This window comes from Protopterus annectens, chromosome 4.part1 (assembly GCF_019279795.1).
Source record: "Protopterus annectens isolate FY-2018-M chromosome 4.part1, PAN1.0, whole genome shotgun sequence".
Taxonomy (NCBI): domain Eukaryota; kingdom Metazoa; phylum Chordata; order Ceratodontiformes; family Protopteridae; genus Protopterus; species Protopterus annectens.
In genome coordinates this window covers 382,881,126-382,906,949 of record NC_056734.1, presented here as the reverse complement: position 1 = coordinate 382,906,949, position 25,824 = coordinate 382,881,126, and the positions used below count along the sequence as shown (strand labels likewise).

The window sequence follows — 25,824 nt, the reverse complement described above, 5'->3', positions numbered from 1 at the left end:
AACCACGGTAACTTAACCCCATTCATATTAACATGGAAAAAAAAACTTCACATACTGCATACACAGAAAAAAACATAATCGCTACATAAACCATATCCATATCCATAAAATGAAATTTTCTTCATGTATCTCACTTGTGGACAGCCCTTATACTATACAATTCATTTATGATACCTGATGCCTAGACCCATATCTCTGAATTTTCAATTTCCCATCTGATAGTCTAAGTGTAACTTGGATGAGAAACTGTAAATTCGCCTCTGGTCTGGCACCCATGTTTCTGATGGACAGAAGGAGTCAGTGAGTCATGCTGTAACCAACAATTACCCCAACATAAACATCTAAAACATATTACTTATGAGACAAATATAGGTTGCACGTCTAGGCTTATAAAGGCCTTTAGTGGTCATTAGCCTAATATACACCTATGAACCTATGGACCCATAGAATATACCAACATTAAAATGAAAGCTTTAAATAATAAAAATAAAAGAAAGCCACTCCCACAATCAACCATTCAGAAAATGGTATTACTATCATGGTGGTTAAATCTATAAATATACACCAAATAATATTAAAAAAGCTAAAAAAAAATAACTAACTTGTAAAAGTAACATAACACTCATCACAGTACTAACTGCTGCATAACCCTTTTATAAAAAGCTGTATAACCTACCTAAAATCTTATTCAATAGACAATTTATGCATTTACTACATACCATTACACAGGAAACTAAACATAGCCCGAACTAAAAATGTAGAAAGGGGGATAAAGGAAATATGTTGGAGTCTGCCATAATGAATGTATTAAACTTGTACCTGGGCCACTCATCTTGAAACGTGTTCCTTAAATAAACATTTATCATACAACCGACTCTGAAAATATTATATGTATAAACTTTTAATGACCAAGAGAGAAATGGGAACTATTAAGGTCCCCCCAAACTTGCTTCTCATAAAGTCAGATTTCTGACCCAGACAGCATAATAGGAGATGTTAATTATATAATGCTACAGTCAATTTTTGTTGACTTCCAGCAACCTCAAGTACACTTTGAAACAAAGCCCCCAATTATTACTAAATCCAGGTAAACCTGAAATTACTAGAAACCGGTTAAAGGAGTTTGTTCAAAGGTCAGCCAGTTTAATAATAACAATGACACTTTGTTTAATTATAGACAGCCATCATCAAGAAATGACACTTTTATCTAGAAAAATATATCTTCCACATTTCTTAACAAAGAAGTGGGATACACAAAAGTTGTTAGCAATTATTTACTAAATATGTGGTGTTTTACAAATGTGGGGACTGTCTCTCTTTCAATTACTATAAAACACTAAACATTAATTTACGAAAAATGTAAACAAACAAAACTTGATTTTTTTTTATACACATAGACTGGAGGATAAGTGCACTTTCTTTTTTCAATAAATATGTTTTTACAATAAATAAATACATAAAAATCTTTAAAAATTGCATAAATAAATAAATAACTAAATAAATAAGTAGTATATCTATCAATTTTTATGAGTTTGTACCATACCTTTCAAATGTGCAGATTTTGGCAGAAAGTCCATATTATTGCCTTATATTTTTGGTCTTTTTCCTCATATAATGTGAAGCTTTCTTGCTAATCACTGATGATTAGTCTTTCAATAATGACATATAATTGAGTTTCAGACTTTGTGTTCTTCAGAAAATGCATCTAACACAAATCCTGTTGTTCTAGCAACTGTTTTAAGTTTATAAGAGCAATATTCAAAATCTGTTGTTATTTTTGGGCCTTTATCCCCCCCTTCCCGCGATTTTAGGTTTTGTCCAGATTTCGTGCATAGAGTTTGAGTGCACACTCTGAAGCGTACCTTATTATGAGGAATGTACCTCATTTGGATAGGGTTACTACCTATCCCTCTTTGCGAGGGACAGTTCCACTTTGGAAAGTTGTGTCCTGCAAAAAAAAAAAAAAAAAAAAAACCTACAAAATGGCAAATGTCCTGAGATTTTAAGGAAAAATATATTTCTTAAATATTCTTTAATAGTTGCATAAAACAGTTATTTTGTATCTGAAACACAGATATTATATCAAATAGCATAAGCAACTCAAATGCTCCAAAAACAAGCTTTTATTTTGACAAAAAAAGTGAAGCTCTGTCCTTTTGCACTGGCCATGGGTATGTTTTCTCCTGAAAAATCTCCACATTTCTACTAAAAATGTCCCACTTTGGGCATTTGAAAAGGTGAAAACCTTCCCTACATTTGGGGTCTAAAAAGGTTCATGTTCCTCGAAGTTATCAATATTCAGTGTTTGGAATTTTTTAAGTGATATCCATGGTAAATAGAAATGAGTCCTATTAATTCATTAAAATATATTTGTTCTAAGTAAAACCAGAATGTTTTAACTATCCTATGACCTTCCTAGATGAAGTTGTTAGTAAGCCGTTAGTATGCGTTCCACATTTTGCCCACTTGTTCCACATTATGAGGGCTAGTGTTCCTCATTTTGGAGATAGAATGCTGAGAGCTATGGTTGAGAGTTATGTCACTTGTGGACTGCCCTTATACTACAGAACACGTTTATGATACCAAACGGCTAGACCCATACCTCGGAAATGTCTCTGATTTGCCTCAAAATTTTGAACAGTTCCTCGTAAAACTGGCGAAAAACGTGGTAGATTTCATTTAATAAATGACTGACAATTAGAGTTACTAATTTAATTTACTTCAGCAAACGCATGTGAATTCAGTCTCTTATTTGTCAACTTCTTTATAATATTACTAATATTTAAAGTGTCCGTGATTATTTCTAAAATTGCCCCTGATTCTGGAGATAAGAGGTTGAGAGATATGCTTTTTTACATGATCACATATTGTATATAACACTCAGAATACATATAACATTATTTATATTTCTCTCTCTCACACACACACACACACACACACACACACACACACACACACACACACACACACACACACACACAACGCGCGCGCTCGGATTTTTTCCACATCAGCCTTGCCTGATGCTTCCAACAGTGGTCCCCAAGGCAGCCCTTCTTCTGCTCTGTAATAAATATTCAGTAACACTGGAAGGGAGGGAGCAAAGAGAACCCCCTCCACCCTAGAAGGATCAGAGCGCGCAAGCGCGAGCCGGTGCGACGCAAAGAAATCTGGGATCGCCCGAGTACAGCCTTTGGTCAGAAATAGCAGAAAATCCCACGGTCCCTACTTCTCGCAGCCACGGCGCGGGGGTGGGTTCGCCTCCCTCGCTCTCTGACTAACCGTGCGACATAGGTGCCAATTGTGTACCTCCCTGCCGCTCGGGTTACAGACATGCTGAAATCATTCCTTCCAACTGGCCTGCATGCTAGAAATCCTGACACTTTGGGTTAACTGCAATATTTCATTTCCAAAGAACATTTCTTTTCTTCCTTTTTTCTGCATCTCCCCAGGTTTTGGGGCTGACGCTCAACCGGTTTAGTCTGCTGTGCTTCTTGCCCTGTGTGTCTGCAAAGGTACCCTTAGAAACTGCACACTGGATGCTAAGGTAGGCTGTCTGGGTGACAGTTATTCGGGGGAGGGGTGGCGGTGTTAAGGCTATTAATACAGTTCATTAAAAAAGTGTTATTTCTTCTAGTTGGAAATGTGTCATACCACATCGTTCCTTTGCTAATAGCTAAAAGAAAAACGATTTGCTTATTTTTTGTGAATACTGATACAGTACAACGTTTATTTTAAACAGATGTTAGTTTAAGCATTGGGTCTGAAAGTTGTGTCGATTACGAGAAGGAACAATGGTTTCATTGCGTTATAGTCACACTAATAACGCTTTCGGTTACATGGTTTCATCTGGGGTGTGTGTGTGTGTGTGTGTGTGTGTGTGTTGTATGCACGTCTGTGTGCTCCCATTTACTGTTCATTTGCTACAGTATTGGGAGAGATGCCATTTGTACGTCCTCTTTTCTGTTGAAGGTGATGCTAATTTTTAATAACCATCCAATGAAGTAATGCTGTTTAATACCAAATGAAATTAAGTTCTGAGTAGTTATAATGTGCATGTTTTTTTACTGAATAGCTGACAAGCTCGGCTCTTGCACTTGAAATACATCAACCGTTGCACAACAGCTGAGTCTGGCCACATTTAATTTGCCTGATCGTATGATAACAGTTTAGGTATCTGAAACTTGTCCGTGTCAGAATTTGAACTGTATCAACACATTGAGGATATCAATTCATAGGAATGGTCAGGACTCTCAAAGCGCAACTGTCTTTTCTTCCTGATTAAAAACTGCCAGCTAAATCCTGGCAGTAATTGCTGCATTTCTGTTGCTCATATAAACGTATATTTGTTTGGAATTAACCTTGGCATTTTTGAATGTACTCACATGAATGTCTTGTGTTACTGTAAACCTGACTGAATTGCACGCCTGATTTTATACATTCTTTTCCTAGGTGTCTTCAGCATAGCACAAATTGTTCCAGTGACACAGAGCATTGTCCTAAGGCTTTTCCTGTTAGTTTGCACAGTGGAGCTCTGTGCTGTTCATTGGCAGAATTTGCTGTGTAGGGCACAGTTAAGTGCTGTCTGTTTCTCTGGGGGAGATGAAAGGTAGCATAATTCATCTCACTAGCAGTGTGGGGCCTCTGGTCTCAGATGTTAGTAGCCTAGGCTTTATGAACTGTTGACTTTTGGAACAGCACAAAACAAGATAACTGTCTCTAATGTAGTTTCTGAAAGAAGGCAAATATCAAAGGAGAGCAGCTCTCTAATTAGAGGAAAAAGCTTTGAATTAAGCAATTTTTATGTTCGATTTATGTTTTAAAACATTGTCTAATCTTGGTTGTCTAGGCTATAAACTACAGTTTTATTTGGTACTTATCTGATAGTAATGTTACCCTCAGCATTGCTTTTATGCATTCTCTCATGATAAACCTTTCTAGATTTTGTTTGACTTGCATGTCTTGTGGTAAAAGAAACTAATAAGTTATATTTTCTAGACATATTGTCTATAGTATTGCATATTTAGCAGGAAATGCAAAACATTCTGTGAGGTAAGCATATTCTGGAGCTGTAGCCCTGAACCTAAAGCTGCTAGGTGACTTGTTTCATTCAACTTAGAATGCTCTCTCATCAGATGCTGGTCTGATTCATTTCACAGAGGAAAAAAGGCAAAACTGGCAACTTGTGCTGATAATTATTTGCTTCTTGTTTGCTGAATCTTCCATTCTCTGACTAACTGTAGCTTAGGGTCATGTTTTAGTTCATCTTCTTCCACAACAGTATTGAAAAACCGATGCTGTCTTTTTCTGTGTCTGCTGTTCTCCATCGGTCCTGATAAGCTTCATTTCCCACACAGCGGCAAAATCAACAAGACAGGCAAGAGCTCACAGTAGGAATTTTTGTAGCAAAGGATTACATCATTGTTGAATCTTCGCCAGTTGCCATGGTTAATATGCTTTTGGTCTGCACTTGGTAGTATGTATCTCTACTTCCTTTTATGGAACTTCACCGAAAGATTGCATACACCTGTGTGCTAGTTGCAGGTTAATTAGAATCTGGCAGCAATTTTGTTCTTTTAGAGTATAATTTTTATTAAATTATCCTTCAAAAATGTGTACATCTTTTTTGTATACACACACACACACACATATATATATATATATATATATATATATATATATATATATATATATATTATAAATACATGCAAACATAGCACAGTATATATTCACCGAATTATAAAAGCTTTGATAAAAACCTGAATTGTTTAAGACATAAAAATATTAATGGTATAAATAGTAATTATGGTAGCATAAAATTCATAGTAAAAATGGTCACTTTTTTTTGCTTTTTTCTGGTTCAGTTTAAAGATGTCAGGTGCATATATATATATATATATATATATATATATATATATATATATATATATATATATATATATATGTATATATATATATATATATATTTTCACCTTGAAATAGGGTGCTTATTATTCACTGAGTTTGGGTTGTAGGTGTATGGGGCATCATTTTGAGGATTGCTTAAGGCCCTTGGGATTTGCAGTTCAATTGATAATATGAAACATGAGTACCTGTACAGGCAGGTGACGAGCCTGAAGCTCCTGGCATATGCTGTATGACCAGATTTTTTTATCATTTACCATCTAGATAATGAAACACAATGTGCAGTCATTACAGCTGCCCATTTTCCCTTTTTTGTGATTTCTGCGTGCATTGTTTACAGTTCTGACACAAATTATGAAAAAATAAACTTAGATTAATATGTTGTGTATTTGATAGTAAGTGAATGAATAAACATGATTTTTATTAGAACTGTATTTCTTTAATGGGAGTAACTAGATGTTTTTAATCTATGTAAATGAGCAGTTTATCTTTTTGAACTAGCTGGAGGTCTGTACCATTTCCCAGTTCAATTTTTTTTGTTTATTATTTACTGATTTTCACTGTTATTGAGTACTTACAAAGTTACAACTGATTAGAGAGTGCTATGTTTTCGATCAGTAAGAAACAAATGTTTTATTTAACATCTGTTCCAGAGTTACAAGACCCTAAAAAAAACCTAGCAAAGCTAAAAGTTCCACTGTGTGATACCTTAAACCTCTTGAATAAGAGGCAACATGGGATATATGTAAATTACCCTTAAAGGATATCAGGTGTTTCAACTAAATGGCAATTCTGAATGTCCATGACTTTTTTCTTTTACTTTTACATATTTTTATGGACAATTTCATGCCAATAAAGCCAAACCTCTCTAGCTGTGGACATGCATGTTTCTGCCTTCTTATGACATCATCAGCACAGCATAAGAGCAAGACGTTGTCCCGTTCGATTCTCAGCTAGAGCGTCTTCTGTGTGGAGGCATGCATGAATGGGCGCGCCTTCGTTGAAGGTTGTGCGTCAGGGCTGGTAACTCGGCACGTAAAAATCCACTACCAAACATTAGTGGAACGGAGTTCCGCTGTGGCGACCCCATAAGTCGAAAGAGACACAACAACAGCACAGCATAAGAGAAATGTTTGAGCTTTGGAAGCACAGAGAGGTTTGGCTTTATTGGCATGAAATTGTCCATAAAAGACGTAAAACTAAAAGAAAAAAGTCATGGACATTCAGAATTGCCATTTAGCTGAAACACCTGATATCCTTTAAGGATAATGTACATATATCCCATATTGCCTCTGATTCAAAAGGTTTAAGATATCACACAGTGGAAATTCTAGCTTTGCTAGATTTTTCTTTTTGTGTTTTTACCAATTGGTTTTCCTGTGTGACCTTTTTAAACATTGTTTTAGAGTTACAAGACCCTGGAAGTTACAAGAGAATAAACAATCCCTTAAATAAACAACTAGTTCAGTCTGTAGGGATGAAAGTGATTAACCTGTACTTTAACTTTATATTTTTATATTTTCATTAAAGTTTCTGGTTGCTGAGAAATGTGTTTTTGTTTTCATTTTTTTTTTTTTTTGCTTTTAGTATGGGAACTTGACAGAAGTATTAGACAGGGACAGAAGTTATTGTGTAGGATTAGGTAGATAAGTATATGCATTGCAAGTTATCTGTCTAAATCAAAAGTTAACATAATTATATTAAGGTTCAACGTTATTTTTGTCACTTCGCTGCTGTTGCGCACAGCTTCTCTCTGAAGAGATAGTGGCCAAAATGTATTTTATATTTGCCTTAAGCCTTAATGAGACTTTTAAAAATGATTGTCTCAGCTATTATGAAATTTGTGAACTGTTTTTTTTGCAGTAGTCTAAGCAATTCAGTATATACTATCCTTTGCCAGATTGTATCATAAGCCTTTGTTTGCATAACTTGCTGACATTGTTGTATTTTATTTTCCTACTGTTACTGAATTACAGTTTGTTTGAAGTTTGGATTAACAAAGGTATTATCCAATATAAGTTGTAAACCTAGCTATATAGGGCTTGTTAACTGTTTTAAGTAGCTGAACAGCAATGCTTTTGGTGTATATAGCTATCTGTTTTATATATATTTTCTGTTTGTATGAAAGCTGATTCTCTGTGGTGGTGTTTTGTCTTATACGTGTTGCTTATATAATAAAGAATATTCCTCCCTTTGAGTTATTGTATCAGTTTTCTCTGGCCTGTTTCTGTCTAAGGTCCTTTAAGTTGATTAATTCTGTGTACTGCAAGCCACAATAGGCTACATTGTGCTTTGTTGGCCTGTTAAATTTTTCCTGTTTCATTTTGTGTGCATGGACACTCCACTTTTTTAAATCGTCAGTGTTTAAATACTGTCAACAATTCATGTTTTACCTTAATAGTTAACTTCTAATACTACTTTAATCATTATGCAGTCTCTTTTCTTATATTTTAAAAATACATTCCCCTCCCTCTGGTAGGATATGACTTTCTCTACCTGCCTTTCCACTATTAGGCTTTTATTCACTGTCTGAGATATTGCTTCCTGCTGTCTTTCCTGTCTGCTGAACTCAGTGACTCTTGCTTTATGGTTGCCTGCCATTAAGTCATTGCATTTAGCCTCCTACCTTGTTTCTGGGGGATAGCCATGCCTAGACTGTGTGTGAGGCCTGGCTTTTGTGTGTGCATTATTAATGCCCCAGAAATGAACTAATTTTCCTAGAGAACTTTGCCTCGATGAAATACACAAGTCTTTTGTTGCTGGAGGCCTAGAACTGACCTGAGCTGACATTTGATGTCACAGTATCTGGGTTACTTATGAACTTCTACCTAGTAGTTTTAATAGTTATCAGTGATGTTACCATATGCATATAATTGTAGTACATTGTATTTGTTTTCATATGGCACTGGGTGTGACAAAGCAACCCCTCTTTTACAATGCTGTGGTACAGAGTTTGCCCCCCTTGTTCCATTGTTAACCATTACCTTGTATGGTCCTAAGCAGATGGTGCACCCTCCCCCTCATCTCACTTCCTTTTTCTCAGATGTATTCAGCCTTCTGCACTGTTGCTGATAGTGTAACATTTGTACCATGTGCTACTTTACATGAAAGTAAGCCTGTTTTTGTGTGTTGCATGCCTCAGCCTCCCCTTATGTCATCATACCATGCCTCCTTCATTTTTTGGCCCTTCTATTGCCTTTCCTTAATAGTTTATCATTTTTTGTCCTATCTATGTTTCGTTAGAAGTCTACCATTAAATCACTGATCCTCTACATCTAACTAGATGGCTAACAACTAAGCAGTGCTTACTGAGTCACATAAAGCATAAAGCTATGATTTTTGGCACTAACAATATACCTTAAAACACCACATATTACTGATCAGTTCAATAACCACATAGAAACTACAACATCCTTTTTAGATAGCTAGAGATTTGGTTTAACGAATCCCTCTTCTTTAAGAACACATTGAAAAAACTCAGGAGCAAGATAAACTATCTTAGACGATGCCATAAATTAATTCAGTATAACTTTTCTGAATATCTCAAATAGGTTTGCACTTCCTAGAAGGAAAAGATTAAAAACAGATAATGCAGTTTGGCTACACAAAAGAGTAGAAAGCTAATGCGGGATAGAGAAAAAGCATGGAAAAAATGCCAAAATATAAAACACCTCGGTATATTGAAAACTTCAGAATGTTTTGCATTTGCACTAAAAAGCAGATAAACAAATATTACCCTATAAAATTTTGGACATCCATTAAAGAAATCTTACATCCCGGCCAACAATTCAACCCAAATCCCTCTCCCAATAACTTACCACTTGAAACTGCAACATACTTCATCTCTTATTTTACAGCTAGTATAGCATCTCTAAACAATGACTCCTCAACATCTAATCCCAACAATCCCCAACAACCACATATACTATCCTCTCCAAAACTGTGCCCACATTCTATATAAAACTACTCGTAAACAAACTTAAACTGTGTTCTTCCGGTGATGACCTTCCAAGCAATTACCTAATAACAGCAACCAAAAACATTGCCTATCTTATCTCAATCCCTTAAATAAGCCAATCCAGGAATCCCATGTTCCTTCTCTCTCTGGAAAAAAGTCACACATTATCCCTCTGCACAAAGGAGGAAATTCAACAGACATTAATAACTTTAGACCTATAGCAATCTTATGTGCCCTAGTCAAAATACTTGAAAAATGTATTCAAAAACAATTGTTAGACTAGCTCCTGCAGGAAGAATTCCTAACCCCTACACAACATGGCGTCTGTTCTTCCCACAGTGCTAGCACTACCCTCTTAACTTATCTAGATACTGTCAATAAAGCTAGAGTTAACAGAAAGCTAGTCTCTTCCTTATTTCTAGACTTGTCTGAAGCATTCAACACAGTTTATCACAGCAAACTTCTACTTCAAATGTCCTTACTAGGTCTGTCTCAGCCCACCCTTCTGTGGTTCAAAGGCTACCTGTCCAATAGGTTTAAGTGAGTAAAATGGCACCACACACTCTCTCCTTACCTCCTAGTCACCAGTAGTATACCACAGGGCTCTATTCTTGGTCCCCTCCTCTTTAGCATTTTCACTAACACCCTCTATACAGCCGCACAACAGGCTACCCTGATGCAATATGCAAATAATTCCAGTCTCAGCTGCACATCTGACAAACATGGCGCACCTCCAAAAAGTTACTCAGGAACCTTTAACAGCCACTGAAACATGGTTTTGTAACTCACAACTCATGCTTAACCCAAAAAAGAGCAAACTACTACATTTTTCCCCAAAACCCTCTCTCATGAAAAACAAAAAGTCCTCTCTCAGTGATAAAACCACTGATGTCACTTCTCATAACAAATAATTTGGGGTGACAATGGATGATAATCTTACATTCGACCTGCATATACTAATTGCGTAGGAAAAACTAATCGAAAACTAGGAATGCTTTACAGAGCCAAAAACGTTCTCACTGGCACAACTAAAACTACACTTGCCATTACTTATCTTCCCCCCCCCCCCCCCACAGTTCTTTATGGTGCTCCCATCCTTACTAACCTCCAGACTTCACAAAAATTAACTTGAACAATGCTATAACAAAGTTGCTAAATTTGCAGCAAATTAGCTTTTCAGAACCTGCTACTGTATATCACTAAAAAGCCTAAATTGGTTAGAACTGCCCTCATCAGCTAACGTGCACAACTTCTTACCACATATAAAATTATCCAGCATCCATCTGCTTATCTAGCATTAAAAAACATTATGCACAACTATGTTCCCCGTCAGTCACTGTGATCCAGTGACCAAAAACTCCTGTCTGTCTAGAAACCTAACAAATCTGCTGGGCATTGTGCGTACTCATACAAGGTTGCTAAGGTCTCGAAATCCTTCCCTGTATTCAAGTCATCTTTCAAAACCACTCTGAAAGACTTCCTAGCTAAAGTCTGGCTCTGGTCTTGCTCAAAACCATGACAAATTATATTATTAAATAAGAACACATACCTTTTCATCTATTATACTTCCTTACTCTCCCTTCGTCACTTACTTCCATACTTCTATCAATATGGGAGACTCAATGAGTTCAAGGAAGGGAACTCTGAGCTTTTTTTCATTGTGGAGCTAAGCTCACTACAAAGGTGACACAATGGTGCAGTGAGAAGCACTGTCTTTAATAGTAAAAGATGCTCTGTTTGGTTCATGGCTAGAGTCCCTTCTGTGTTAAGTTTTGCATATCCTGCCTATGTTCCCTTGGGATTTCTTAGACATCCAATATACATGCAGTAATTGGAGTGATAATTCTAAACTGTCCTTTGTTTTGTGTGTGCAGTACCCTGGTAATCTACATCTATTTCCCGCTTGCCTAGTAAACTCTGTGGATAGTGTCTGCTGTTCAGGGGGTCGCTGTAGGTGTCAGATGTGACTTGATTGGACAGATAAAGTTCTCAGACACTGGAATGGATAATGTGGAGAGGGAGTATTCCCTGTGGACTGCACTGTTGGAGATGCTGGGTTGGCAGATTGGTGTGACGAGGGAAATTATTTTTCTGAGTGATGATACAGAATCAGAATTGCCTAGACATGTTAAGGCCTTGCTGTGTCTAATTACGATGGCTACCAAAAAAAGCAATTACTACAACATGGAAATCAGAATCGAAACTAGCTGTACTAGAAGTAGTGAATGTAGTAACAGAGATAAAACGACTGGAACTGAGATCTTTAGAAAAGGGTAGGCGCAAACTACATAGGAAAAATGGGAGTTGTGGGAACAATACATACAGGTGCGGAATGAGGTTTTAAAGAAGGCAGGACTTAAATGAGCTATGTAATGTTTGACTGAACATGATTGAGTACATTGTAAGTGATGTATAATGTTTGCAACTGGGAGTCTGTCATTATGGTTTGTGATGTAAAATGCTTGCAAGTAGGATTGTGTTAGTGTTTTGTGTTTTCATTTATATAAATGTATGATTGCCTACGTAATAAATGATGCTTAATAAAGATGTTTTTTTGTTTAAAAAAGGTGGGCAGGAACTGAATAATTTATGTAATGTTGCTTAGGTTATATGATATATAGCAATATATGTGAAGTATAATGCTTGTAACGTGAACTTTTTAATACAGTTTGATTACTTTTTTATAAATGTAAATTTGTCTGTGTCACAAATGATAATTCAGTAAAGGTGTTTGAAAATGTGGAGAGGTAAGGGCAAAAAGGATGTGAGCATGTTGATATTATGGGGTTGGAGTTAACCTATGGCGACAATTGTTTGGGTAGTTAGACTATCTTTTGATGCATTTTGGGAGATGTAGTTTATTTAGGGATCTGTAAGTTGGGGTAGTTGGCTAGTCTGTATGTTCACGTGTTTGGTGGGTGCAGTTCATTCATGTTGGTGCTAGTGTAGGTTGCACCTAGCTGTTCCTGCTGATGTATTCAGAGGTAGTTAATATGCATGGTGATACATTTGGAGAGTAGCTACGTCTGTAGCACTGCTGGTCTTCTGACTATGCTTGCATAGTCAACTAGCCTATAGGGCTATGTGCATTTGTAAATAGTTGCTTATATCAGTAGTTGCTGATTGGTGGGTGCTTTTTCATCAAAGCATCTCTTTGGAGAACTGATTGGTTGCCTTTTCAGGAAAACATCTCTTTGGAGAACCTTTTCCCTAATTTATGTTTTAGCTGTTGCCCTTGTGTGGAGGCTTCCTTTGAGTGCTGTAAAGAGAGATTAAATCTCTAAGAGTTCAAGGTGCATACTGATGGACAAATAGACAAATATGTTTAGAGTGCATCACAGCAAGTGTTCTAGCAGCTAACCATGTGTGTGTGCACTCATGGATGACGGACTGTTCTGGCGTACAAAGCTGAAAAAGCATTCAGAAGGTTTCAGAAAACAAAAATACATGTAAACAAATTTTGGGATGAAAGTAATCACATCAAAAGAGGAGCAAAGCAGTCAGTTTTCATTAAAAATGTATTTTGTTAGTCAGGGCAGCCATGAGTACATCAGATATGTCTTTTATACAGAACAACATGCAGTAGAATTCAAATGATCCATAGCAGCATTTTGGCTCCATTGAAAGCAGCAAAAACAAACAAAAAAGAAAAAAAAAACAAGGAAAATACAGATAGTGACATTTCCAAAAATGCAAGGTATGAGTTTGAACAGCAGTCTAAGCACATTTTTTATTACAGAAATGTAACATTTTAGTATTGTTTGCAAGTAGTAATTACTATATTCTGAAATTCAAACATACAGCATGCAGCTTAGAGCAGAAAGCTAGCAGCAGCCTTAAGTTTGACCTTGGGGGGAGAATGATGGAGAGAGTTCTATAGGAATCAGATGCAGAATATCTGTGTGAACATGTGGAGTATGAAATCAAGGCAGGGGGGTTAGAAATGGATGATAATGTTAAGCAAATCTAATAGGAAACAGGGTGGTACAGTAGTTAGGTGAGGTGACTGCCTACTTCATTCAACCATTTTTCAAGATAGCCAATCAAAAATGGCCCTTGAAATTTACCCAGAATACATAAACTTCACTAAGACCATTTTACTCCTAACTTAATTATTTCTGCAAAGTGGTGCAGGATTGGAAAAGTTAAATTCACAACTGTAGCAGTCTTGGTTGGAAACAAGCTAATGCTGTCACTCATATAAAGTGAGGGACCATCGTATGAATCGTGTCAACCTCTGCTTGCACGCTACTATACCCAAAGCAAGTTGCTTGATTTGCTTATTGCTCAGTCTCTGAGGAAGGAACGTTCGGCTGAGTGAATATAACTGGTTAAAGCATTGAAATAAACACTACCCAGTAGCTGTAGAGGAGATGTAAATCGATTTTATTAAATCATTTGATACAGTACCATGTACGATGTTCTTTAGCAAAGATTAAGTATCCTTTGAATGCATCACACAGTGGTAGTTTGGATTATATGTTTGACCTAGTCTCTTGTCACAGAGGCCTTTGTAAGTGAAGCCCCCTGCAAAGCAATTTGAATTACTAGTGAAACACTATGGGGTTATGTACTGGGTCTGGATCCTTTTATTAGTCTGAAGTGACTTTGCAGAACCCAAATGGTATTCTGCTGGCATTTACACTCCGTAATTGGTCATTCTTGCAGTTTTCTGACATTTGTTACACAGACATACTCTAATTCTGTGCAGATCCCAAGTTGTAGTATCCTTTTTAATTTCTCCAAATCTTTTGGGTTTCTAATACCATGACGGGAATGGACCCCATTCCTAAGTCAAAGTCCAATTAAAGTTCATGAAATTAGTATTGTTTCAATCTTTGATGTTAGCCAGAAGTGCTCTTTGCAGCACCCGCAGTGTACCCAGTGATGACTCCTTTTGCAATAGATATGGAGTTACATGTATTGGTAACATATCTAAATATGACTGTAGATTCTTTTTTATAAGACGCATTGCTTGTACTACTTTTGAGACTGTCTGTGTGTCTTTCTTCCACATTGCTATCATTTCTGCCTGCAGATCCTGATGTTTTATGACTTTGTGTCTCTCTGTATGCAAGATACTGTAGTCAGTGGGTGTGGCGATTTCAATGATCAATGTTACTTTTGTCTTCTTTTCTTGGACCACTATATCCATTTTTCTAGCATCTTTTGAACTGTTGCTAATGGATGATCTCATGTGATGTAGGCCATCATTTTCTATGATGATTTGTGGTTCATGTTTCCAGTATTTTTCAGCCACTTCAATACCATAATGTTTACACAATCCCCAGTGCAACAATCTGGCCACATTATTATGCCTTTCAGCAGTATACAGACCTTCTGCCATTAGTATGTCACAACCAGCAATGAGGTGTGTGACTGTTTCCGGTTCAGTTTTGCAAAACCTACATTTGCCTGTTTCTCCTACATGTTCAATGGACTTTGTAAGCTAGTGTGTATGTAGCTCACTATCTTGGGCCACCAATATTAACCTTTCATATCTTTGTTTGAATTTGCCTCTCCTTAACCATTCCTACATTCGTTCCTGATCAACATGAGGTTCTTCCAGAAGTTTTCTATACTTGCAGCTATATTTATGCATTTTCCATATTTCTTGCCTTCTCATCTGGTCCTTCACCTTATATTGTTTCTTTTGCTTTTTGGCACATTCAGTTGCTGCCTGATTTTTATCTATTTCTGGTTTGATTTCCATTCTTGCTTGATGCCGATATGCTTCTGCTAGATTAAGCAGAGAAATCATCTTACATTTATTCTCCTCATGTTTCAAAACTTTCACTACAGTTGGTCTTGTGAGGTCAGCAGATTTGTGTGGAGTCCCACAATTGCAGTATCCTTTATAACCATGCTGATGTATTCACAGACTTTGGATGTTTGTCAGAATAATGTAACATAGTGATGTAGCAGTGGCACGCCATCAGGATATAAGCTTCAAGGAAAGTACTAGAAGCCGTTAGGTTTAAAAAAAGAGCAGGCTCTAAGCGAATGGAAAGCTTAGAGATCATTAAGGTACTAGTATAAACCGAATGCTGAAGATTATTTTTCTTGTTGTAAAGAAAGATTTGCATTTTTGTTGACTCAAAGTCTGAATGAAGTTATTAGATTATAAACCATTATGTACAGTTGGGGAAATACTGAGGTGGTGGTGCTGCGGTAGCGTTGTCACCTCACATTAAGACGTTGTCCTGTTCGATTCTCAGCTAGAGCGTCTTCTGTGTGGAGACATGCGTGAATGGGCATACCTTCGTTGAAGGTTGTGCATTAGAGCTGGCAACTCGGCACATAAAAATCTACTGCCAATCATTAGCGAACCGGAGTTCTGCTGTGGCGACCCCTAACCGGGAAAAGCCGAAAGACACAACAACATGTACAGTTGGGGAAATGGTCTCAACGTGCTAAAAGTTATGTAATCAGGGAGATGTAGATTCTGTTGACTTCTTTTTAATATTTTGTCAACATCAGAAGTGTTCCAGAAAGTGGTTTCCCAAAGTAGTTGAAGGTTGTTAACTTTGTAAACTTAACTGATGATCTACTAGTGTGGGGGTCAAACACAAAAAGAGCTTCTCAAGATTGATATGGCTGCTGAATAAATTAAGACATAGGTTCATGTTAGTTAGGAGCAAGTGTAAATAAGAGTGATACACCTGAAATAAGTGCCCCTTAGTCTAGAGTTAGTGGGGCCGATACCTAATGTATAAAAATAGTGCTTGTGAATTGGCAAGATTAAAACAAAAGCAAGGATTACAGAGGTTTTTAGGAATGATAAATTATCTTGCAGGCATGTTATCTGAATTATGTTGAGCTAATGGACACTTGAAAAGGAAGCTGTTGATAGAATAAAAGTTGTGATTTTTAAACACCTTAAAACAAACATTAACAGAAAAGAGAACAGAATCTTAACATTTTTTTTTTTCATTTACATACATTACACATCACGGGACAGATTTAACAAAGCCTACACAAAGCGTACACTGTTTTGAGAGAACAGACAACACAAACGTAACTCACACCTTCTACCTCCTAATTTTAGTTTTCCTACTGATTTTCTTGCATATTCAAACATTGACAGGGATTCATAAAGGTTACCACAAAGGGTAGACTACTTGTACATTTAGTGTAATCTTTTTGAGTGCTGTTTCTACTACCGTAACGGATCAGACACATTCTACATTTGTAAAAGATGAAAAGCTCTTGTGTTTAACTCTTTGACAATTGATGATGCCCTTTGTGAAGCTAACATGAAGATGCCTGCAGATCACTGACATGCTTTATTGAGACAATGGACTGTATTCTCATTGGTGGATTACTTGAATAATTAAGCTAATGGATTATATAATGAGATGGTTCATTTACTGTTTGCATCTGATGAAGTCTTAGAAACTTAGACAGAAATGTTGTGTGTGGAATTGTGTTTATGTATTTGAATCGACTATTAAACCAGCTTTGGAATTCTGTCATTGAGCTGACTATTTTTCTTCATCTGTGGTACTTATTTTGTTTTGTTTATTAAATGTGACTAGTTGTTCATAGGGAAGATGAACAACTGTAATGAGGGAAGTGGAGATATTTTTACAGGGCAACTATGTCAAAGTGAGAGCTACAGGAAGGGGAGGAACCAGAATTGTTGCCACCACTACTTTTCTAAGAATAGAGAGACTGTTAAAACCAGTGATAATCAAGGGTTGAAAAGATACTTTGAAGTTGTTTTTCCCAAATAAAGCAGATGTCTGCTGTAAACAGTCCTGCTATCAAGGTGTCACTGGGTTGGGAGTTTGGCATACTGGTTAAGTTGTTTATACAGACACAAGGTGCAGGGTTTGATTCTCAAATAGGGTAAAATGACCCACAAGGGTAGTTAACCTAGCACTAATCTATAAACCCATGAATCAGCATTCCATACATGGAAGACTGTTGAAGAATGATTTAAAGATTTGTGCAGAGTTAAATAGTAAAAAGAAACAGAGATTTTAAATATGAACAAAAGTATTATTTTTGTGTGTCTTGCATATGATGTGCTTCATATAAAAGTAAACTTAAAATGGTCAGTATAAGATGATGCATATCTGTTAGAAAGTGCATAAAAGTGGCACATGATCTACATATACGGAGGAATGCAGAATGTAGGATACATATCTTTAAATGCTTTTGAAGTACCTACAGGAAGTTACATGTCTTGTGATACATTTGCTTCTAGAAGGTTCATTCTGAGTAAAGACTTCATGGAGGTTATTCCAAATCCATAATGTCCATTTCTTATTTACTTGGCATCCAGACAGCACAGATCTTGGCAGTTTGGATTACATTCACCTTTTAAGTCTGTAGTTTTTTTTTCCACAGTCAAGGAGTAGACTTTCAGCATGTCTGCATACACCTTGGAATGGCTTGTATGCCTTTCTACATATGTTAAAAGGCTATCAGACCAAGCAAACCGATTCTCTGTATATACTGCATTTTAAGGCCCACTACCCTCTGTTCTAAATGTCCCTGTTCCATGCACCCCTAGTTATATATCTTTTTTCTTCTCATTTTGTCTTAATTTGATTTCTATTTGTCTTTCTCCTCTTATTCTTATTCTTGTGCTTTGGTTCATTTCATGTACTTCATTTTCTCTATTTTTCTTGTTTGTTTACTGCATTTACTTCTATGAATTTGCTACTTTGTTGCAGCTTTTGTGGGTCTTGTATGCTGTTGTCAGTTTATTATCTGTGATTGTGTTATTGCTCCCATTTTCTTTTTAGTCATTCATATTTATTTTTGTTAGTGTTTTGACATTGTTTTATTAAGTGTTTCATAATGGGTGTTTTCTTTACAAAAAAAGTTGTGCGATATTTATTAAGTGTTTCATAATGGGTGTTTTCTTTACAAAAAAGTTGTGCGTTATTTATTAAGTGTTTCATAATGGGTGTTTTCTTTACAAAAAAAGTTGTCCGTTATTTATTAAGTGTTTCATAACGGGTGTTTTCTTTACAAAAAAAGTTGTGCGTTATTTATTAAGTGTTTCATAACAGGTGTTTTCTTTACAAAAAAAGTTGTCCGTTATTTATTAAGTGTTTCATAACAGGTGTTTTCTTTACAAAAAAAGTTCTGCGTTATTTATTAAGTGTTTCATAACTGGTGTTTTCTTTACAAAATAAGTTGTGCGTTATTTATTAAGTGTTTCATAACTGGTGTTTTCTTTACAAAAAAAGTCGTGCGTTATTTATTAAGTGTTTCATAACGGGTGTTTTCTTTACAAAAAGTTGTCCGTTATTTATTAAGTGTTTCATAACAGGTGTTTTCTTTACAAAAAAAGTTGTGCGTTATTTATTAAGTGTTTCATAACGGGTGTTTTCTTTACAAAAAAGTTGTGCGTTATTTATTAAGTGTTTCATAATGGGTGTTTTCTTTACAAAAAAAGTTGTGCGTTATTTATTAAGTGTTTCGTAACGGGTGTTTTCTTTACAAAAAAAGTTGTGCATTATTTATTAAGTGTTTCATAACGAGTGTTTTCTTTACAAAAAAAGTTGTCCATTATTTATTAAGTGTTTCATAACGGGTGTTTTCTTTACAAAAAAAGTTGTACATTATTTATTAGGTGTTTCATAACGGGTGTTTTCTTTACAAAAAAGTTGTGCGTTATTTATTAAGTGTTTCATAACGGGTGTTTTCTTTACAAAAAAAGTTGTGCATTATTTATTAAGTGTTTCATAACGGGTGTTTTCTTTACAAAAAAAGTTGTGCGTTATTTATTAAGTGTTTCATAACGGGTGTTTTCTTTACAAAAAAGTTGTGCGTTATTTATTAAGTGTTTCATAACGGGTGTTTTCTTTACAAAAAAGTTGTGCGTTATTTATTAAGTGTTTCATAACGGGTGTTTTCTTTACAAAAAAAGTTGTGCGTGATGCACTGGAGAGTATGGCAGTAAAAATAACTAAATAAGTAAATAACTGACTTGCAGAATTTTGTCTCCAAGAAACTCAGATGCCGATCTCTTGTGCTTATAGGTTAGATACTCTGCTACACTCATCCTTTGCTTTTCACAGTATGCTGTCAGTGGAGTCAGATGTTTAGATGATGTGGCACAATCTGATTTGGAAGTGAGTGGTATGGAAGGTTCATGTGGCTTATCTAGGGGCAAAGTGTAAACTCTTTCCTTTCAAAAATGCCATCGCTGTTACCAAGCTCTTAGTCAGGTAAAGTTTGGCATTTAGAGAGTGGTGAAAGGGGAAAGTTGCTTTAGATGAAGAAGATGTTAGCTCTAGAGTAACAGTATACTGGACTGCTGGACTTAATTTAATACTTTGTGTTGTGGAATCTTCTACACTGTGTTTGGTAAGAAATTACTGAAAACACATGTTCAGCTTAGAAGCAAATTTATCCCCCTTACCCCCACTAGAGCCCTCCAGCAGTTTTTCCGGTTGCTCTATCTGCACAACCCATTAGTCCTCCAGTTACTTCCACCAAGTGTTCCTGTTGTGACCATGGCATGCCACCCAAGCTGCTAAATGAATTTGGGTCATCCAGGCTATCATCTCTCTGTACCACCAGTGTAGACAACCTGGAGGTGAATTTTGTCCTGGTGTCTCTCTTAACATAAGCATTCAAGAAAAACACCAGACAAAATTATTTACTTCAGAAATAAAAAAGCTACAGTCATTCATTGCTGCTGGAACCCTTACCAATGGCCTGTGGTGATAGTCTGCCCCACAGGTGAGATGATAGCTGAGGGGAGGAGACTCCTGGGAATTAGTGGTAATTTTGTAGGGATAGTGTAGTATTGCTTTTCATGGTAGTGCTACTGCAGTGCTGATTTTAATGGCTGTCCTGCTCACAAGGGTCATAGTACAGAAGACATGAGCAGCTCCACTGACAAGGATTAATATTAGGTTCATAGGATCATAGGTTTATACTAGGCTATCTGCCCTAAGGCATTTATAAGCCTAGCCCAAATTTTTGTGGCTTACGCCACCCCTTATATGAAAAAATACTGTGCCCATTAGTTTGTTGTGCCTCTGTCCAGCAGTGACACAGAGATGATTCCCGGGGTAAACCTACGATCTCCCATCCACAGGTCAAGATTTCTCTTGAACAGAGCCAGCGAGGTGCTCTGCCTCACATGGACCAGGATTTTATTCCACAGCATAGGGAGTCTCTGAGTGATAAATCTATCCCTCCAGCACGTCCTATTTATGTCCGTGCTAAGGTTTAAGTCACTTGCTCTAGTGGTTTTGGTGGATTTGGATTTTTGAGGTGGAGCATGTCCATTAATTCCGGGTTGGACATGGCCTTGTATGTCAGGCACATGTCACCTCTGAGCAGACGGTATGCGACTGAATAGAGCTGGAGTTTCTTCAATCTGGCAGCATATGACAGATTTTGGAGTCCCTTTATCCTTTTGGTGAGGAACTTTTGGGGTCTCTCCAATTGCTGCAGATGTCGGGTGAGATACATCCCGAATGGGGCATTGTACTCGATCATTGGTCTGATAAGTGAAGAGTACAGGGGAACAATGACCTCACTAGATCTGGATGTGAATCCCTTCATGATCAGGTGGGCAATGTAGAAGGTCTTTCTAACCACTTTAGCAACGTGAGTGTCAAAAGAAAGGCCACTGTCAACCTGGGTCCCCAGGTCCCTGATAACCTCTTCTGTGCTTAGTGGATTGCCACCTATATGGTAGCTTGGGGTTACCTTGTTTTTCCCGAAGGGTATGACTATACATTTTTTGGTGTTTAACTTCAGGCCATGGCTCTGGCACCAGCTATCTGTTTCTGTGAGTCCCTTCTGAAGGATATCCATGTCCGATGCACTTTCCACTATGGCGCCCAGTTTGCAGTCGTCTGCAAACTTTGTCAGCCAAAGTCCTCCCATGTTGGCCTGTACTTCTGAGAAGTAGATGCCGAACAATAGGGGGCCAAGGACCGAGCCGTGTGGGGCACCACTTGTGACCGGCTTGAAGTCTGACATAGCGCCAGCAACTCTAACCCTGTGGGTTCTGTCCTTAAGCCAGTTTGCAACCCATCTTGTGACATATGGGTTTACATTTAAGCTGGTAAGTTTTTCTACAATACCCGAGTGGGGTATTGTGTCGAAAGCCTTTGCAAGGTCAAGGTAGGCTGTATGGACTGCCTTTCCCTCATCAATGGCCTTGGTGACTGTTTCGAAGAAGTCGACCAAGTTCAAAAGGCATGATCTTCCCTTGACGAAGCCAAACTGGGTCGGGTCCAATGCCTGCAAGTCCCCTATATCTTTGTTTATGAGCTCCATTATGATCCTCTCCATAGCTTTGCAGACTAGACTTGTTAAGCTTATGGGGCGGTAATTACCAGGGTCCGTAGAGGCACCGCCTTTGTGGAGTGGGACCACAGTTGCCGTACGCCACTCCTTGGGCACGTATCCTGTGGTAAGGCTGAGATTAAACAGCTGCCTTATGTGCGGGTTTAATTCCTCATTTAGCTCGTGTAGCACACAGCCGGGGACACCATCCGGTCCCATTGATGCTGTGTTTTTAGCTTTAGAGAGAGCAGCTTTCACCTGCGCATTTGAGATGTCTGGGAGGCTACACTCCGCTGGGATAGTTATCTCTCCTTTAGGGGGGGAGAGGGGGGTGAAGTTTGCACTGAACCTGTCTGCCAGTATGTTGGCAATGTCTGTGGATTCAGTGACTTTTGTATCATTTTGTTTGCAAGAGAGGTGCTGCTGACTAGGCATTGTGCGTATCATAAAGGAAAGGCTGCTTACAGAGTAGTATCATTGACAGTATCGCTGCAAACAGCGCTGTGTTCAGGAGCAGTGTTGGTGACAGGACTGATGATGTTAAACAGTGTAGTATCATTGACAGTGGTATCGCTGCAGACAGCGCTGTGTACAGGAGCAGTGTTAGTGACAGGACTGATGATGTTAAACAGTGTAGTATCATTGTCAGTGGTACTGCTGCAGACAGCGCTGTGTACAAGAGCAGTGTTGTTGACAAGACTAATGGTGTTAAACAGTGTAGTATTATTGACAGTATCTCTGCAGACAGCGCTGTGTACAGGAGCAGTGTTGGTGACAGGACTGATGATGTTAAACAGTGTAGTATCATTGACAGTGGTATCGCTGCAGACAGTGCTGTGTACAGGAGCAGTGTTAGTGACAGGACTGATGATGTTAAACAGTGTAGTATCATTGACAGTGGTATCGCTGCAGACAGCGCTGTGTACAAGAGCAGTGTTGTTGACAAGACTAATGGTGTTAAACAGTGTAGTATCATTGACAGTATTGCTGCAGACAGTGCTGTGTACAGGAGCAGTGTTGGTGACAGGACTGATGATGTTAAACAGTGTAGTATCATTGACAGTGGTATCGCTGCAGACAGAGCTGTGTACAGGAGCAGTGTTGGTGACAGGACTGATGGTGTTAAACAGTGTAGTATCATTGACAGTGGTATCGCTGCAGACAGCGCTGTGTACAGGAGCAGTGTTGGTGACAAGACTAATGGTGTTAAACAGTGTAGTATCATTGACAGTGGTATCGCTGCAGACAGCGCTGTGTACAAGAGCAGTGTTGTTGACAAGACTAATAATGTTAAACGGAGTAGTATCATTGACAGTGGTATCGCTGCAGACAGCTCTGTGTATAGGAGCAGTGTTAGTGACAGGACTGATGGTGTTGAACAGTGTAGTATCATTGACAGTGGTATCGCTGCAGACAGCGCTGTGTACAGGAGCAGTGTTGGTGACAGGACTGATGGTGTTAAACAGTGTAGTATCATTGACTTTAATATTGCTGCAGACAGCGCTGTGTACAGGAGCAGTGTTGGTGACAAGACTGATGGTGTTAAATAGTGTAGTATAATTGACAGTGGTTTTGCTGCAGACAGTGCTGTGTACAGGAGCAGTGTGGTGACAGGACTGATGGTGTTAAACAGTGTAGTATCATTGACAATGGTATCGCTGCAGACAGCGCTATGTACAGGAGCAGTGTTGGTGACAGGACTGATGGTGTTAAATAGTGTAGTATCATTGTCAGTGGTATCACTGCAGACAGCGCTGTGTACAGGAACAGTGTTGGTGACAGGACTGATGGTGTTAAACAGTGTAGTATCATTGTCAGTGGTATCACTGTAGACAGGGCTGTGTACAGGAGCAGTGTTGGTGACAGGACTGATGGTGTTAATCAGTGTAGTATTATTGACAATGGTATCGCTGCAGACAGCGCTGTGTACAGGAGCAGTGTTGGTGACAGGACTGATGGTGTTAAACAGTGTAGTATCATTGACAGTGGTATCACTGCAGACAGTGCTGTGTACAGGAGCAGTGTTGGTGACAGGACTGATGGTGTTAAACAGTGTAGTATCATTGATAGTGGTATCACTGTAGACAGCGCTGTGTACAGGAGCAGTGTTGGTGACAGGACTAATGGTGTTAAATGGAGTAGTATCATTGACAGTGGTATCGCTGCAGACAGCGCTGTTTATAGGAGCAGTGTTGGTGACAGGACTGATGGTGTTAAACAGTGTAGTATCACTAACTGTGGTATCGCTGCAGACAGCGCTGTGTACAAGAGCAGTGTTGGTGACAGGACTGATGGTGTTAAACAGTGTAATATCATTGACAGTGGTATCGCTGCAGACAGCGCTGTGTACAGGAACAGTGCTGGTGACAGGACTGATGGTGGTAATAATGTTATTATTCCTCACAGTTGCCGATGAGTGTGCTGTCCAGAGTTTGATAGATTTTGAAATGCATGGAAGGGCTACCTGGCTTACTGAGTTGTATATTTCTTGCTGGAAAGATATACCTCTTGCTCCTTTAGATGGTTATCCAGTATTAAATGAATATATAAAGCCAGGATCATTAAGCACTAGAAACTTCCTTCTAGGTTGATTTTATTATCACTAACTTCCTTTTTACAACTGCCAGTGGCGGATTTACAGGGGTGCACACCCATCCCTTTTATAACCTGGTACAAAAAAAAAAGAAGTATTTTCCTGTTTTAGCTGAAATCATAAAATGGCATGCAAAAATGTTACACAGTTGAGAGTATATCTCATATACCCATATATTTTCCAATTTCAACCCATACTGGCGTTGTTTTATTTATTTCTGCACTTCATCATGGGTTGCAATGGAAATTGAAAGTTGAGGAGTTAGTCAGGTGACATGATCATTCTAAGATCCTGAGTGGCTCAACCAACTACATTTCCCAATGTGGCTGAAAAAAATAACACTGAAGAGGGATACCAAGAGGAATGAGTTGAAATGAGATGTAGTGATAAGGGAAAAAAACAAAGCGCGTCAGGTATGTAAAGGACAACTACAGGCTAACCATACACATTTTTATGTTGTTATCATTTCTTTACATAAAAACATATTACTAGGGCTGGCCTTTGGTCAGCTGGTGCCCTAGGCAAAAATGCTTCACTGCAACCACCAATCACCACCCAGTGCCCCATCATGGTCTACCTACACCATCCAGATTACTTTTTTCTTTGTTTTTCTCACAAATTTACCTTATTCTTCAGTTTTTCCTACAGTCATTTAACACATTTTAAATAAACCATTTCTTTATTACAAAATAAATAAATAAATAAATGAGTAAATACTGGAAAAGCCCCCCTGCTAGAGTAGCACCCTAGGCGGATGCCTAGTTGGCCTACACCTAAGGTTGGCTATGCATATTATTGTGCCGTGAAGTCACACTTTCCACCACTTTTTAGCTCGCAGTAGTTTCAAATGCGGTAGCATTAGTATCGCATAGTTATTAACAAGTTTGTTCGTGCCTAACGCTAGTATATTTCTTTACTTTTCCACAGCTGTTTTTCCTGGGATATACCTTTCCCTTATTACATGTGCTGCCTAATCCATCGTCCTGCCTTCCATCCCAAATAAAAGAACATGCACAGAGGCTTAGCAACTAGTTTACTGCTACCCGTTCCTAGACAATTTTATTTTTATGACAGAATGTAGTGTATACGTATCTTGCTT

The 25,824-nt window shown here is 37.9% G+C and overlaps 1 protein-coding gene across 1 annotated transcript in view; it reads left to right on the top strand.

The window, feature by feature from the left end:
* Positions 1-3,149: 3,149 nt before the first annotated feature.
* PPFIA4 (PTPRF interacting protein alpha 4) overlaps positions 3,150-25,824 on the top strand; it is a 1,641,692-nt gene continuing 1,619,017 nt past the window's right edge. The window contains exon 1 of the mRNA XM_044070202.1: positions 3,150-3,544. The gene's annotated coding sequence lies outside the window, so the exon portion shown is untranslated. The remainder of the gene's footprint in view (positions 3,545-25,824) is intronic.